We start from the raw sequence: 13,867 nt of genomic DNA, 5'->3' as shown, positions 1-13,867 counted from the left end.
TGCAGGGTGAGTCAGATTCTCCCAGACGCACAGACCTCCAGCAAGGGCAGAGGAGGAGGACTTGGAAGAGATTGGAAGGAACCAACCGGACCCCCCCCCCACCCCCCCCCCCCCCCCCATTGGAAAGGAAAGTAGATGCACAAGACACTTTATTCTGCTGTGATTGGATTTTAGACACTGGAACCTATGGCATTTAATGACTCTGCATCTTACAGTTTTAATGGCTTTTAACACTGGAAGGCTCTAAGACCCCCTTTCCCCATTGGACATTGGATTTATGCATTTCCCCCCTACGCCCCAATAATTTGATGACCAGCGGACTGGTAGGTAGCTGGTCATCAAATTATTGGATTTGGAATGCGACAAAAACAAAAGAATATCCAAGTCTTCATGGGGTGACTAATCGATAGGAAAAAAAGTCATTTTGGGGGTGAGCTATCCCTTTAAAACGGTGCAGCACATCACCAGGATTGAGCTGCTGTCCATGCAGAACTTTTGCACCCATGGGGGTATAGGGTAAAGACCCAGGATCATCAAAGATCCCAGTCACCCCAGCAATGGACTGTTCGCTCTGCCACTGTCTGGCTAATGTTCTCTCTGGCCTCAGGTCATGATCCAGCAGGCTCAGTGACAGTTTCTATCCTCAGGACAAGCCTTCACATAACTTTGACTGCACACACACACACACACACACACACACACACACACACACACACACACACACACACACACACACACACACACACACACACACACACACATACACACACACTTTCCCCTTACACGACATAAGCCTACTGGTGTACCCACTTGTGCACCTACAGTATTCATTTATTTTACTGCATTGTCCATTTCACAGCATTAGCCTATACTGCAGCTTCTTTATTTGCCATTTCTATGTGTTATATATTGTAGATAGATTGTATACAGATTGAAGTTGCTCTCTTGACTTATTTTCACTCTGATTTATTTGTATAGCCTACTATTTATTTATGTATTTATTTATCCATCTTATTCACACTGTTGAGGAAAGCTTGGAGAACAATACTTTCTCTTCCTGCAATCATCCTACCAACAGTGTTGAATGTGCATGTGACAATAAAGCATTTTGAATCAGGACACACATTTTTGATTCTGCAATGTTGCAATTTTTTTTTTTTTTTACAAATTATTATATGTTTTTTGTTTTTTTTCCTAATCTCAATGCTGATTGCTCCCCAAGTCTCCTGATGAGAAGGGCTCCAACATAAGGTTGTCAACTTGTCTAAATCAATGACCACATCATTTTGAAGTCCTAAACATTTGAGGACGTAGGTATTTTAATGTATTCTAATATTGCAAAACATATGCTTATATGCTTATTATTCTACAAAACTGCATTTGTATGGCAGAGTATAGCCTATAAACGAGCCAAACAAACGCACTGGATGTGATTGTGATGGGAGAAATATCTACTGTACTGGGGGAGTGGTCTGTACAACGGCTTGACATCCTTTTATTCGCGTGAAAAAACAGACAAGGCACTCTTTGGAGTTAACAGTTCGGACGTCAAGTTCTTTATCAGAACGAAGCCGCAGAACAATAAATTAACGCTCTCTATCCTGCATCGTGTGCTTCTCATCTTAGGTGAATCCGTCTCCTGTCTGTCTGCTGCCTCGTCTTCATAGGAGGTAAGAATTCATAAAAGTTATCCTGTAAACGCACGTCAAATTAGAACGTCGGACATAACAATGTGCTACCTACTGTACCTAGACAGGCAGCATTGTGTCTTTGCATCCAAATAATTGGTAATTAGTGCGTTTACACAATTAGCTTGACTGACTACTATAAGGATGATAATCCATCTTCCGATGGATTTATGAAAAAAGTTACTTCTCTCTGAGGCACTACGCGGCGGCATCATTCATGTGCCTTTGATCTTCACACATGTGTCGCTATTAAATGGACATTAATTGGCACGCTGCGGCGTCCGTCCTGCTATCTGCAATAATAGTTAAGATGCGCTTACACTGCGACCGCTTTGTATATTCCTACAGCATGGTGATACAGCCTCCTATACATGTAGGCTGATAAGTAGACAACGTGCGTGTTCTTTCATTCCTTCACATTCGGATAATTAGGTCTCTAGAGCAGAGATGCACCTGCAGCATGAAGGGATGCCACTGACTGACTGGAAGAACCGTCACTCGAGTGATTTTCTGTAAGGACTAATATAGTTTCTATGAATTTGTATTTTTCCTTTGAGAAATATGTAGGATCATCTTTAATTAGGCTACAACTCAACCTGTTAATCGCCGTGGACATATTTAGTTGCATAGGCTACAGACGTAGTTTCTATACAATAATAATAATACGAAATCAATAAACGTATTAATGTCATAATTAAAAACCGATACAGCGAATTGTTTTCTCTCGCACATTTTAATGACTCATTATGCTTATTTGCGCTGGTGTAGGCTACTGTATATGTCCCTTTATTAGCTACTGTATGTTGTTGACTCACACTTGGCTCACACAGGTCAATTGATCTTACCTGACTGACATGGACATCAGCTGTTTATCAGGGGTTGGCTATTAGATAATAACATAAATTAAAGCAAACTCCCCTCCAGTTTAGGAATGCCACTCAAATGCAACTTGCCCAACCAAACTGTATTTCTTGATCGCCCATGCTGTCCTCTGTCACTTAGGGTCTGATGAAATGATGATTAATATGCCACTTGGTAGCTTAATTTCTGAGCACTGACTTAATAAATCTGCCACACTTCCACGGCCATGTCCATTAGTCCCAGGAGGGCCATCTAGATATAAGCTATGGGCCCCTTCAACTCCTTATTATAGCCACATTATGACAGAGGCAGATTTTCAGCCACCCTGTTTCCTTCACTCAGAAAAGTGTGACACACATGTCAAAGTGGGCATTTGTTGTTTCCTCCACTAACCATGTGTGATTAATTACAGTTATGAATGATTTAATTGTCGTTGTTCTTCTGCTCTGGGCAATGTTAAGCAGACACTCCTCCTAAATAATAGGAGGATACAGTAGGCTATAGTGCACTATAGATAAACAGAGTCTGGGGTCCATGACTCAGACAGTATTTATAGCCTAATTTATCTGTTTTTCTGTTGTTGTCCTCGCCCAAGCTGTGTGGAGACTGTGTCATGTTCTGAACATGTGCAAACTATCCGTCATCCTTTATCCTTCATTCTTACTGTACCTATACTCTGTCATCGCTGTCGGGGAGAAACCTTGTGGGCCTATCTCCGTCATTTCATCGTTTTATGTTTTTCATAAACATAACATCATCCTTTAAACAATTAAGGCCTATTTTATACCTCATCGTATAACAGTGTTGCACAAAAGTAGCAGATCTTGCAAGCTCACAATGTGCCGCATTGCGAGATTGTAGACCTGCTATTTTTGCTTTAAAAAGAATAAAAAAAAGTTTTTGCCTGATAATGACGTCCCCCAAAATAGGGACGCCAGGTTGGAAGTAGTTAACCATCTGTGCAGGTTTTATAAATATTTAACCAATGAAAAAAGTGTTAACAACAAGAGCTTGTAACAACATAATACATTACGGTATATTCGTTTGAAACACAGGTAATTTTTTTTTCCATTTCCTGAAAAGCAAACGGTTATGGATATACAAGGTTTTTCCACCCCACAGCGCCGATACGAGACCATGGACTTTTCTGTGGGAGGTTATCATGTCGTCGTCTCTCTGAGCTCCCTTAGTTTCGGGCTACCTCTATAGTGGTAAGCCATGCTCAGCTAGCTGAGGCCTAATCTTCACAGGGGTGATCGAGATAAATGATACCGGGAGCGTGTGGGGTGGTTTTAAACGCCCAGAGCTCACTGTTGTCTGGCAGGGTCCCGCCTGTGATACCAAGGAATGCTGTTTTCAGCCAGCTTCACTCAGCTTTTCGGTCTCATGCCTGGGATTTGGCAGTCTTAACCCATTAAGACCGGGAACGCATTCTGTGTAACCACTTTAACCATTATTTTATTCTTTGGCTATTCAAAAATAGCAGATATACGAGTGCCGCGCTATGAGCTTGTAGATCTGCTATTTTTGAAAACTAGTGAACATTTTTGAAAATCTTTGAATATATATATATATATTTTTACTCAAATCTTTGCTTCTGGGGGGTCCCTAGAACAACATATTTTGAGATGGGGGTCCATGGCCAAATACATATAATTTTGCCAAAAAACTGTTAGGATTTAGAAGACATTTGTAGAATCCCCAGAAGCAAAGATTTGAGTTACAAATGTTCCCTTAAAAAAAAATATATATATATAAAGATTTGCACACATTTTCATGATTTGTCGCTATGAGCTTGCAATTTGTTTTTATATCTGCAATTTTTGAATAGCCACAGTATAAAATCATGGTTAAAGTGGTTAAAATCTAAAATGACAGAGATGCTTTCCCGGTCTTAACGGGTTAATAGCGGCAGGTGTGTTCCACCAGAGCCGCTCTCTGTATTCGGAGGCACAGATGCGTTGATGAATGCCTTGATGTTGCTCTAACTCTCTAAAGTAGAATTCTTCCGTTGCCACCAGCCAGCCAGCCAGCCTTGCGAGGTGATGAATATTGTTATGTGATGCGTGCATTTTACTGTCAACGTTCACACTGTGCGATGTTGTCTCCATAGTTCCATGCTGTTTGTAAATACATGGAAGTGACAATCAGTCCAACTAGTCTGTATTTTGGGCCTAACGCTTTCTCCTAAATCCCAACAGTTTTCTGAAAAACGTATGTTTCTATATCAGTGGTGCTCAAACTTTTTCATGTCAAGGACCCCCCACATTATATGTATTTGGCCGCGGACCCCCATCTCAAAATATGTTGTTCCAGGGACCCCCCAGAAGCAAAGATTTGAGTTAAAAATGTTCGCTTTAAAAATATATATATTCAAAGGTTTGCACACATTTTCACGATTTTTCAAAAATAGCAGATCTACAAGCTCATAGCGCGGCACCGAGTGCCGCGCTATGAGCTTGTAGATCTGCTATTTTTGAATAGCCAAAGTGTAAAATAATGCTTTTTTAGCTCAAATCTAAAAATGACACAGATGCGTTCCTTGTCTTAAAGTATTAAGGTGAGGCATTCTGATTGGGAGCAACTGAGGATACGAGAAACAAATTATGTCTTCTGTGTGGAAATATGTTTTTCCTGATGAGCAAATCGTCAATTTTAAATCATGATAAGTGGCTGGAGAAGCCACTTGAATACAAAAATGTGATATTTATGCGCTTTGTTGTAACAGTTTAATTGTTCTCTGCCTTTTATGGTGGGGAATAAATATAAATGCTCCCATCCCTCTTCTCTTGATTTATGCTAAGTGGTCTTTGGGGAGGCCTATCTCCCCCACCACCAAATCTTACATTGTACCATTTAGTCGGCATCTATACATACGTACTTGCTCGAGTCTCTGATCTGACTTTCTGATTAGGGATGGGCAATATTATCGATTTCGCGATATATCGCAATATTTTATTTCGCGATACTGTATCGATACTCCAGCCGTCATATTGCGATTTGCTTTTTTTTTTTTTCAGATACAGGCTTTATGAAAAAACATTCAAAGAACCTATCACAGATCTGCAGCTACTCAATATGTAGTGTATATAATATGTAGTTGTGATATATGTATATATCGCAATATGTATCGTATCGCAATATATCGTGATATCGCAATATATCGCAATAATATCGCAATATGTATCGTATCGTGACCCAAGTATTGTGATGCGTATCGCAATATAATCGTATCGTGACCCAAGTATCGTGATACGTATCGTATCGTGAGATTGTTGCCAATACCCATCCCTATTTCCGATCAGCATCCGCTGTTCTCTTTAGCTTCAGAGGGCGTTTGAAGGTGCGGCGTGAGGACATGTGGTAGGGCTGCAGGAGGCCAGGTAAAAGCAGGACAGACTGGTGGTGACCTTCACCTGCTTGATGGAGAGTGATAGAAGCATGATGGGAGCCATTGAGGCAAGACTCATTTTATAATGTTTCTGACATGGTGCTCCAACTGTCCTTAAAATTAGGGCTCAGCTTTTCAAACTGGGTTATTATCATTTGTACAATAATAACCTTTTGGATGATAAAAGAGCCCCGTAAAGCGGCCTCTATTTTTCTTACAATGCTTTGTATTCGAAAGAGGAGATTCTGCCCTCTTCCCCGATTCCTGAGTTGATACCTATCCCATTAAGACCTGGAACGCATCTGTGACACTGTGATTTTTTTAAAAAACGCATTATTTTACACTTTGGCTATTCAAAAATAGCAGATATACAAGCTCATAGCGCGGCACCGAGTGCCGCGCTACGAGCTCGTAGATCTGCAATTTTTTTTTATTGTAAAAATGTGTGCATCTTTGAATATATATATTATTTTAAAGCGAACATTTGTAATTCAAATATTTGCTTCTGGGGGTCCCTGGAAGAAAATATTTTGAGATGGGGGTCGGCGGGCCAAACACATATCATTTTGGGGGTCCCTGACATGAAAAAGAATGAGCACCACTGATATAGAAAACATAGGTTTTTCAGAAAACTGTTGGGATTTATAGGAGACATTTGTAGAATCGGAATTCAGGTCTCAATGGGCTATTGTAGTGCATGGAGAAACTTGTAATTTTTCGGTGTTGAGGCAAACTGCCATTGCTGTAAAGTTAAACTGGAGGATGCGTGACACAAATTGTCCACACCAAAGTTTTATTTGTTTTGATTTGTGATTTGCTTATCTCGGCAGAACTGGTACCTTTCAGTGATCTGCCTTCGTTTAATGCTCCTTGGCAGAAGATGCATGGCTCATGAATAAATCAGAGCCCTCACTGTCAGTGCTTTGAGGGATAGGAAATGGAATTACCATGTACTGTACCATTCTGAACCAGGAAGCACTTTCATCTTTTCTTGCTCCTCCATGCGCTATAAATACCCTGACCCCCGAAAGTACCGCGTACACACATTGCATCAGTAAAAATTTGGCTTCGACACAAATTCATAAACAATTTCTGTGCATGTTGTTTTCCACATTTAATATTCTTCACAATCGGGTTGATCGTTAAAGCAGACTCTTCCCTTCCCTGACACCTGCCCCACACTGATACAAAGCACGGCAGACAGACGCTCCACAAACTCATGGATACATTATATATAAGCATAGCAGAATATATCAAGTATAATCATCAACCCATTGAGGCCTGAGGTTCCGATTCTGCAAAATGTCTTCTAAAACGGTTTTCTGAAAAAACGTATGTTTCTATATCAGCGGTTTTCAAACTTTTTCATGTCAAGGACCCCCAAAATTATATGAATTTGGCCGCGGATCCCCATCTCAAAATATTTTGTTCCAGGGACCCCCAGAAGCAGATTTAGTTAAAAATGTTTACTTTAAAATAATATATATATTCAAAGATTTGCAAACATTTTCAAGATTTTTCAAAAAATAGCAGATCTACAAGCTCATAGCGTGGCACTCGGTGCCGCGCTATGAGCTTGTATATCTGCTATTTTTGAATAGCCAAAGTGTAAAATAATGCTTTTTTAGCTCAAATCAAAAAGTGACACAGATGCGTTCCAGGTCTTAATGGGTTAAAATGGAAATACAGAAAGTGTTTGGAATTCATTTATATATTATTATTATTACCGTAAGTATCAACAAAGTGATTTATGAGTGATATGATGCATGGAATGTTGACAAAACATACAATGACAAACCCTGAAAATCATGTTTTCCCTGGCCTTCGGCTTTTGCACCTACATTGCTAACTTTAATAGATAGTGGTAAATGTGTGACTGAATGAAAAGATTGGAAGCCAAAAGTAGAAACGCAACTTTGAATGAACAAATATCAGTTTAGGGCCCTGTTGGAATTGCGGTGGCATGCAGCCTTCAAAGTGGTGTTGTGTAGATAGTGAATTGTGTAGATCTTTGCCTAAGATATGGGCATTTTCACATTTTATCAAAACTTTGATCAAACTGATGGGAATTCAGCCAGCTGTGGCCATATGCTCACCAAACCCCATGAATCAGTTTCTCACCCACATCATAGGCATCAGAGGCTGAATGACTTTTAAGTTCCGTTTTAACTCCTTTGCCTACCTAAAATAGCTATCGTTTGAAAGTTACACGCTATCAAAGTTGTCCTTCCTACTAGTTAGACCATTAATTTAAAAAAACTAACTTTGATAGACTATTAAAGGGATATTTCACTTTCAAAAAATGTTTTGGTCATTTTATCATCTACTCAGGCTTTTGTGAACACCCAAGACAGTTTTTAAGTTGCTCGATTCAGTATTTAGATATGTGATATTCTTTTTATTTTATCAGACGCCCCCTTCCTATACAAACCCATTGTAACTTCAAACTCCATTTTAACCATGTTAGATTCATCAAGAACACCGTCCTTGGTTCAGGTGACTCATATCTCCCTCTTTTCATTTTCCAAATCTTTTTTTTTTTTAAAGACGAAAAAAGTAATTGAAAAAACACGGCCCCTCACGTATTAGGAAAGCAGTATGAGTCACCAGAACCAAGACCGGATGTTCTTGATGAATCTATTATGGTTAAAATTGAGTTTGAAGTAGGTCTGTATAGGAAAGGGGCATGTCTGATAAAATAAATATCAAATATCTAAATACTGAATCAAGCAACTTTAAACTGTCTGGGGTGTTCACAAAAGCCTGAGTAGATAATTAAATGACCCAAACCTTTTTTGAAAGTGAAATATCCCTTCAACTACTTAACCGCTTTCAACCTCACATCCCTATTTTGGCCATGTCATTATAGGCGGAATGAAAATAAATAATGATAGCAATTTTCCCACAAATATTTTCTAAATGGTCAGAAATAGCAGCTCTACTAGCTCACAAAGCATTGCGACACATTGTGAGCTTGTCGATCGGCAATGTTTTGCTATGAACGAAATAAGTATACAGGGTAACAACACATATTGTCTCAGGAGACAGCTTACCAGTCCACAACATATTTTCTTTTATTTAAAAATAATTCAAACTTACAAGTGTGATATCTATTCAGAATGGCAGATGATCTCATAGAGTAGGAATGTTGCATATTTTGGAGAATCCATCATCTTCCTCATTACGTGCACAGGAGGTAGATTTCAACCACCATGCAGTGACAGTGAGATTGCATTTTTAGACAAACATAAATATTATTTCAGGTCTCTCTCCTCAGTGATGACACAAATTATTTGCTTTGACTTGTTTTCATGTTGCATTTCTCCCAGACAAGCAAGTGGCTGTGCTTTATTGCTGCTCTTCATCTTTGATATACTGGAGTGTCTTGCCTTAGACTCATTAATGTTTAACAATATTGTATCTAGCAGCGTGCCTCAGTTGCTCTAACATGGAATTTGCTGTTTGAATTTAACACATACGCGCGTGTGTGTGCGTGTGTGTGCGTGTGTGTGCGTGTGTGTGTGTGTGTGTGTGTGTGTGTGTGTGTGTGAGAGAGAGAGAGAGATGCTACATAGCATCTCTGTGAACTCAATGCAAGCTACATAGCATCTATTTGAACTCAATGCAAGCTACATAGCATCTATTTGAACTCAATGCAAGCTACATAGCGTCTATTTGAACTCAATGCAAGCTACATAGCGTCTATTTGAACTCAAGGCAAGCTACATAGCGTCTATTTGAACTCAATGCAAGCTACATAGCGTCTATTTGAACTCAATGTAAGCTACATAGCGTCTATTTGAACTCAATACAAGCTACATAGGGTCTATTTGAACTCAATGCAAGCTACATAGCATCTATTTGAACTCAATGTAAGCTACATAGCGTCTATTTGAACTCAATGCAAGCTACATAGGGTCTATTTGAACTCAATGTAAGCTACATAGCATCTCTTTGGAACTGAATGCAGGCTCTCGCTGCCCTTACCCATTGTCATTCACTATAGGGTAGAGTAAGTTAGTGGAAATTACTTCGCCTGTGGCACCTCCATCCATCAAATGCTGTCTTAAGTCATATCTTATGATGACGAACTGTGAGTCGGATGGTTTGTGAATCTATGTGGTTCTCTCAGGCTTGATGCTTATACAGAGTACGGTAGCTATTTCATGCATCTATAGCGTTCAGCTTCCGTTAGGAAGGATAAAGCTGTTTTAATCAAGGGTGACGCCGACTTTATGATCATGGTCATTTTGGTGTTAGACTGTTATTTTGTACCTGGCCTTTTATAAGAGGAGATTGTTTGGCAGGTATGAAGGAATGTATTGCGTGTGTGATGTAGAAATGGTATAGTGTTTGCATATGTGTGCTGCCCTTGGGTGTGTTTGTGTGCATGTGTGTGTGTGTGTGTGCGTGTGTCTGTGCATGCGTGTCTGTGGGCGTGTGAGCTTGTTGCACTCATGAGTGCATGCATGTCTGTGTACAGTACAATTGCATGTTATTTTCATGTCTGGGTTAATTCACATAACCTTTTTATAATGCAATCTCTCTCTGTGATGTGGTAACATCACATTAATACTGAATAATGTCTGGGGCCATTCTCGGCTCTGCGACAATGTAATTGAGAAAGAGCCCATGGGAGTTTGAGGACGAGATTGCAAATCTAATATAGATATCCATATCTACAGCAGGTGTTTTCCACCGATGGCCCAGTCACATACCTTTAAATCAAGGAAAGCTTAGTTAGCACCACAACACTGACTGTATGCATGAATAAAATGAAATATTTTCCTTAGATGTGACATTTTAATATGCTGTAACAGTTTGTATGAAATCTCTGATACAAGCAAAATTCCAATTCCCGGTAACCTATAGTATAAGGATATTACAACTCATGTCATCAAGTCTGTTAGTACCTAACATGAGTTTTAAACCAGTGCATACAACAAAAAATGATGAAACAGCAACAATGAACGATGTCCAGACAATAATAAGAATTTCCTTGCTATTAGGCAGAATTTACAACAACTACAGCCTATAGCAGAAATACTGAGCCTCTGCACTCGGCAGCGTGATTAATGCAGTGGCACACTAAATGGATTTGCAATGAACCAATCGTCTGATGAGATGCTTACACTTGCAATAAAAACGGTACGTGTCTATAGCGTGGCTCCTCCTCCTGGTCTGTTACTTTGGAATTAAGAAGGCAAAACCTTCATAGGTTCATGTACAGCATGACTAGAATGTGAATAGGCCTATGTGTGAACAGAGTAAGTCATCTATCACAAATAATGGCCTTAGCTTGTGTTTGTGTGTGCGCGCGCGTGTGTGTGTGTGTGTGTGTGTGTGTGCACGCGCGCACGTGTGTGTGTGCGCGGACGCACGCGTGTGTGTGTGTGTATTACTATACTTGTGAGGACCAAACGTCCCCACAAGTATAGTAGAATATGAGAAATAGATGTTGTGAGGACCATTTTCTTGGTCCAACAAGATAAATTGTTATTTTATGGTTGAAAAAAGATTTTTAGAGATACGTTTACAATTAAAAAAAGATTCAGGTTGGGGTTATAGGTTTAGGATTAGACCTTTAGAGGCTAGGTTTAGGGAGCTGGGGTTTGATTTTACCCTAATTTATACTTGCGGCGATCGCAGCGCGACACGTTGTGAGCTTGCAGATCGGCTATTTTTCGGCTTTAGACTTGCGGTTAAAAATGCCCCCAAAATATCATAAATCAATCATGAAATCGGCTTCCTAAAATGTTGATGTCCTCACAAGTGTAGTAATACAAACGTGTGTGCGCGTGTGTGTGTGTTGCAGGTGACTCATTGTGTACATCGAATTCTCAGGGGCAGCCCCGTCTGGTGGTCATAGGCCTATTCTCTCTTGTCTTTTGTAGGCTGACTGGTGATTTTGTCCCTCTCTCTGCCTGTTGCTTTGCCCTAGCTGTGATCTATGCCATTTCCCCTCTGCCTCAGCAGGGTGACAGTGGTCTCTGCCCCTGGCCATCCGTCAATGGAGCTCCTCCAAAAACATATTTCCGGTACAACTTATACCCGTCCGTCCCTTTGCGTAGGTGAAAAATAACCCCTGACATGTGTGATTATTCTAAACCTTTAAACTGTCTTTTTCTATTACGCTTACTGATAGATTTAGCTTTACCTTCAGGGCCACACATGGCATATACTTTTTTCTTTACTCTGGATTGTTTATGTTTGTGTCTGTCGAGAATATCCTCTCTTAGCGGGGGGTTCCTCATCAATGCTCTTTTCACAAATATCAGGGGGGCAGCTCTAAGGGGGCCACGGTCTAATGGATTAAGACCACTGCCATCCCTCAGCCTTGAATACCGAATGTCCATTGTGATTTCATTACCCTCAGAAATACTCTTTTTACCTTCGGCCAAAAGCAAAAAAATGTGTTTCACCGAAATAACCATTTCCATTTAATAGAAAACATGTCCTGAAGACACACTGGTATTGCTCTGTATCTACCACCCTGACATACCTATTTCAACAAGTGTAGATCATTACCTGACCTTAGAATAGCTGGACAATGGCTCTCCAGCCATTTGTGGTGGAATTTGAGACGGGATTGAGTGAGCATCTAAGATGGACACCGCATAGTATTTCTTAGAGACATGGCTGTTGCCTGGATTTGACCTGTATTGGTGTGATTTGATTAGCCCATTTAGACCGGGAACTTGCATCTGTGTGTCATATTTTAGATTCCTTTGGGCTATTCAAAAATAGCAGATATACAAGCTCATAGCGCGGCACCGAGTGCCGCGCTACGAGCTTGTAGATCTGCTATTTTTGAAAAATCGTGGAAATGTTTGCAAATCTTTGAATATATATATATATGTATTTTTTAAGTGAACATTTGTAACTCAAATCTTTGCTTCTGGGGGATTCTACAAATGTCTTCTAAATCCTAACTATTTTTTATTTTATTTTTTAACTTGCTTTAATATAAGTGGTTCTCAAACTTTTTCATTTCAAGGACCACCCAAAATTATATATATTTGGCCACGGACCCCCCCATCTTAAAATATTGTGTTCCAGGGACCCCCCAGAAGTAAAGATTTGAGTAAAAAAAATGTCGCTTTAAAAATATATATATTCAAAGATTCGCGCAAAATTTCCAGATTTAGCAGATCTACAAGCTGAGCTTGTATATCTGCTGTTTTTGAATAGCCAAAGAAATCACAATAAAAATGACACAGATGCGTTCCCGGTCTTAATGGGTTAAATGCGGGGGTCCTGTCAGGTTGCCTTTTGTAGGGTTAGGGCTGTGTGTCTGTGATGAGTGAAGCCACTGGCCTGTGTGCATGCATGGTGGAGGATGGATGGCCAGGGTGTACAAGGTCCAGGAGAAATGTGCACACCGGTGCCATTGGGGGATAGGGGAGGACATGATTCATTTTCAGCATCACTTCACCCAGGATGATCTCATTACTTTCTGCCAGTGGATAGTCCCACTGAAGAGAACTCCACACTTCAGGACACATCTCCAGCCTCAGATACGTCGGTGTGCTACATGCTCATCCGCCGTTTTGACATCAATTATAGAATATATAAAGGGAGAATATAGCCGTGAAATATATATTTCTCGGCTATATCTGAAGTTGATATGAGGATTTTTTTTTAAAAACTTTCTCTATCAATGTGCAAACCATTCATAATTTATCAGGTGTATTTGTTTTTATCTAAACAAACAAATACATGAAATAAAAACAACCTTAATTGATATGGGATGCAAGTCATTGCCTGTGCCAGGCGTTTTGATGCATTGCATCCCTCACCTCCAGTGAAGGGTTCAGCCCTTGACACATGGGTTCAGGGCTCTCATAATGCAGCCTGTCGGCTTTAACCCATTAAGACCGGGAACGCATCTGTGTGTGTCATTTTAGATTTCTTTGGGCTATTCAAA

This window comes from Gymnoscopelus microlampas, assembly GCF_963454915.1.
Source record: "Gymnoscopelus microlampas genome assembly, chromosome: 7".
NCBI lineage: Eukaryota > Metazoa > Chordata > Actinopteri > Myctophiformes > Myctophidae > Gymnoscopelus > Gymnoscopelus microlampas.
Note: the sequence above shows the minus strand (reverse complement) of the source record.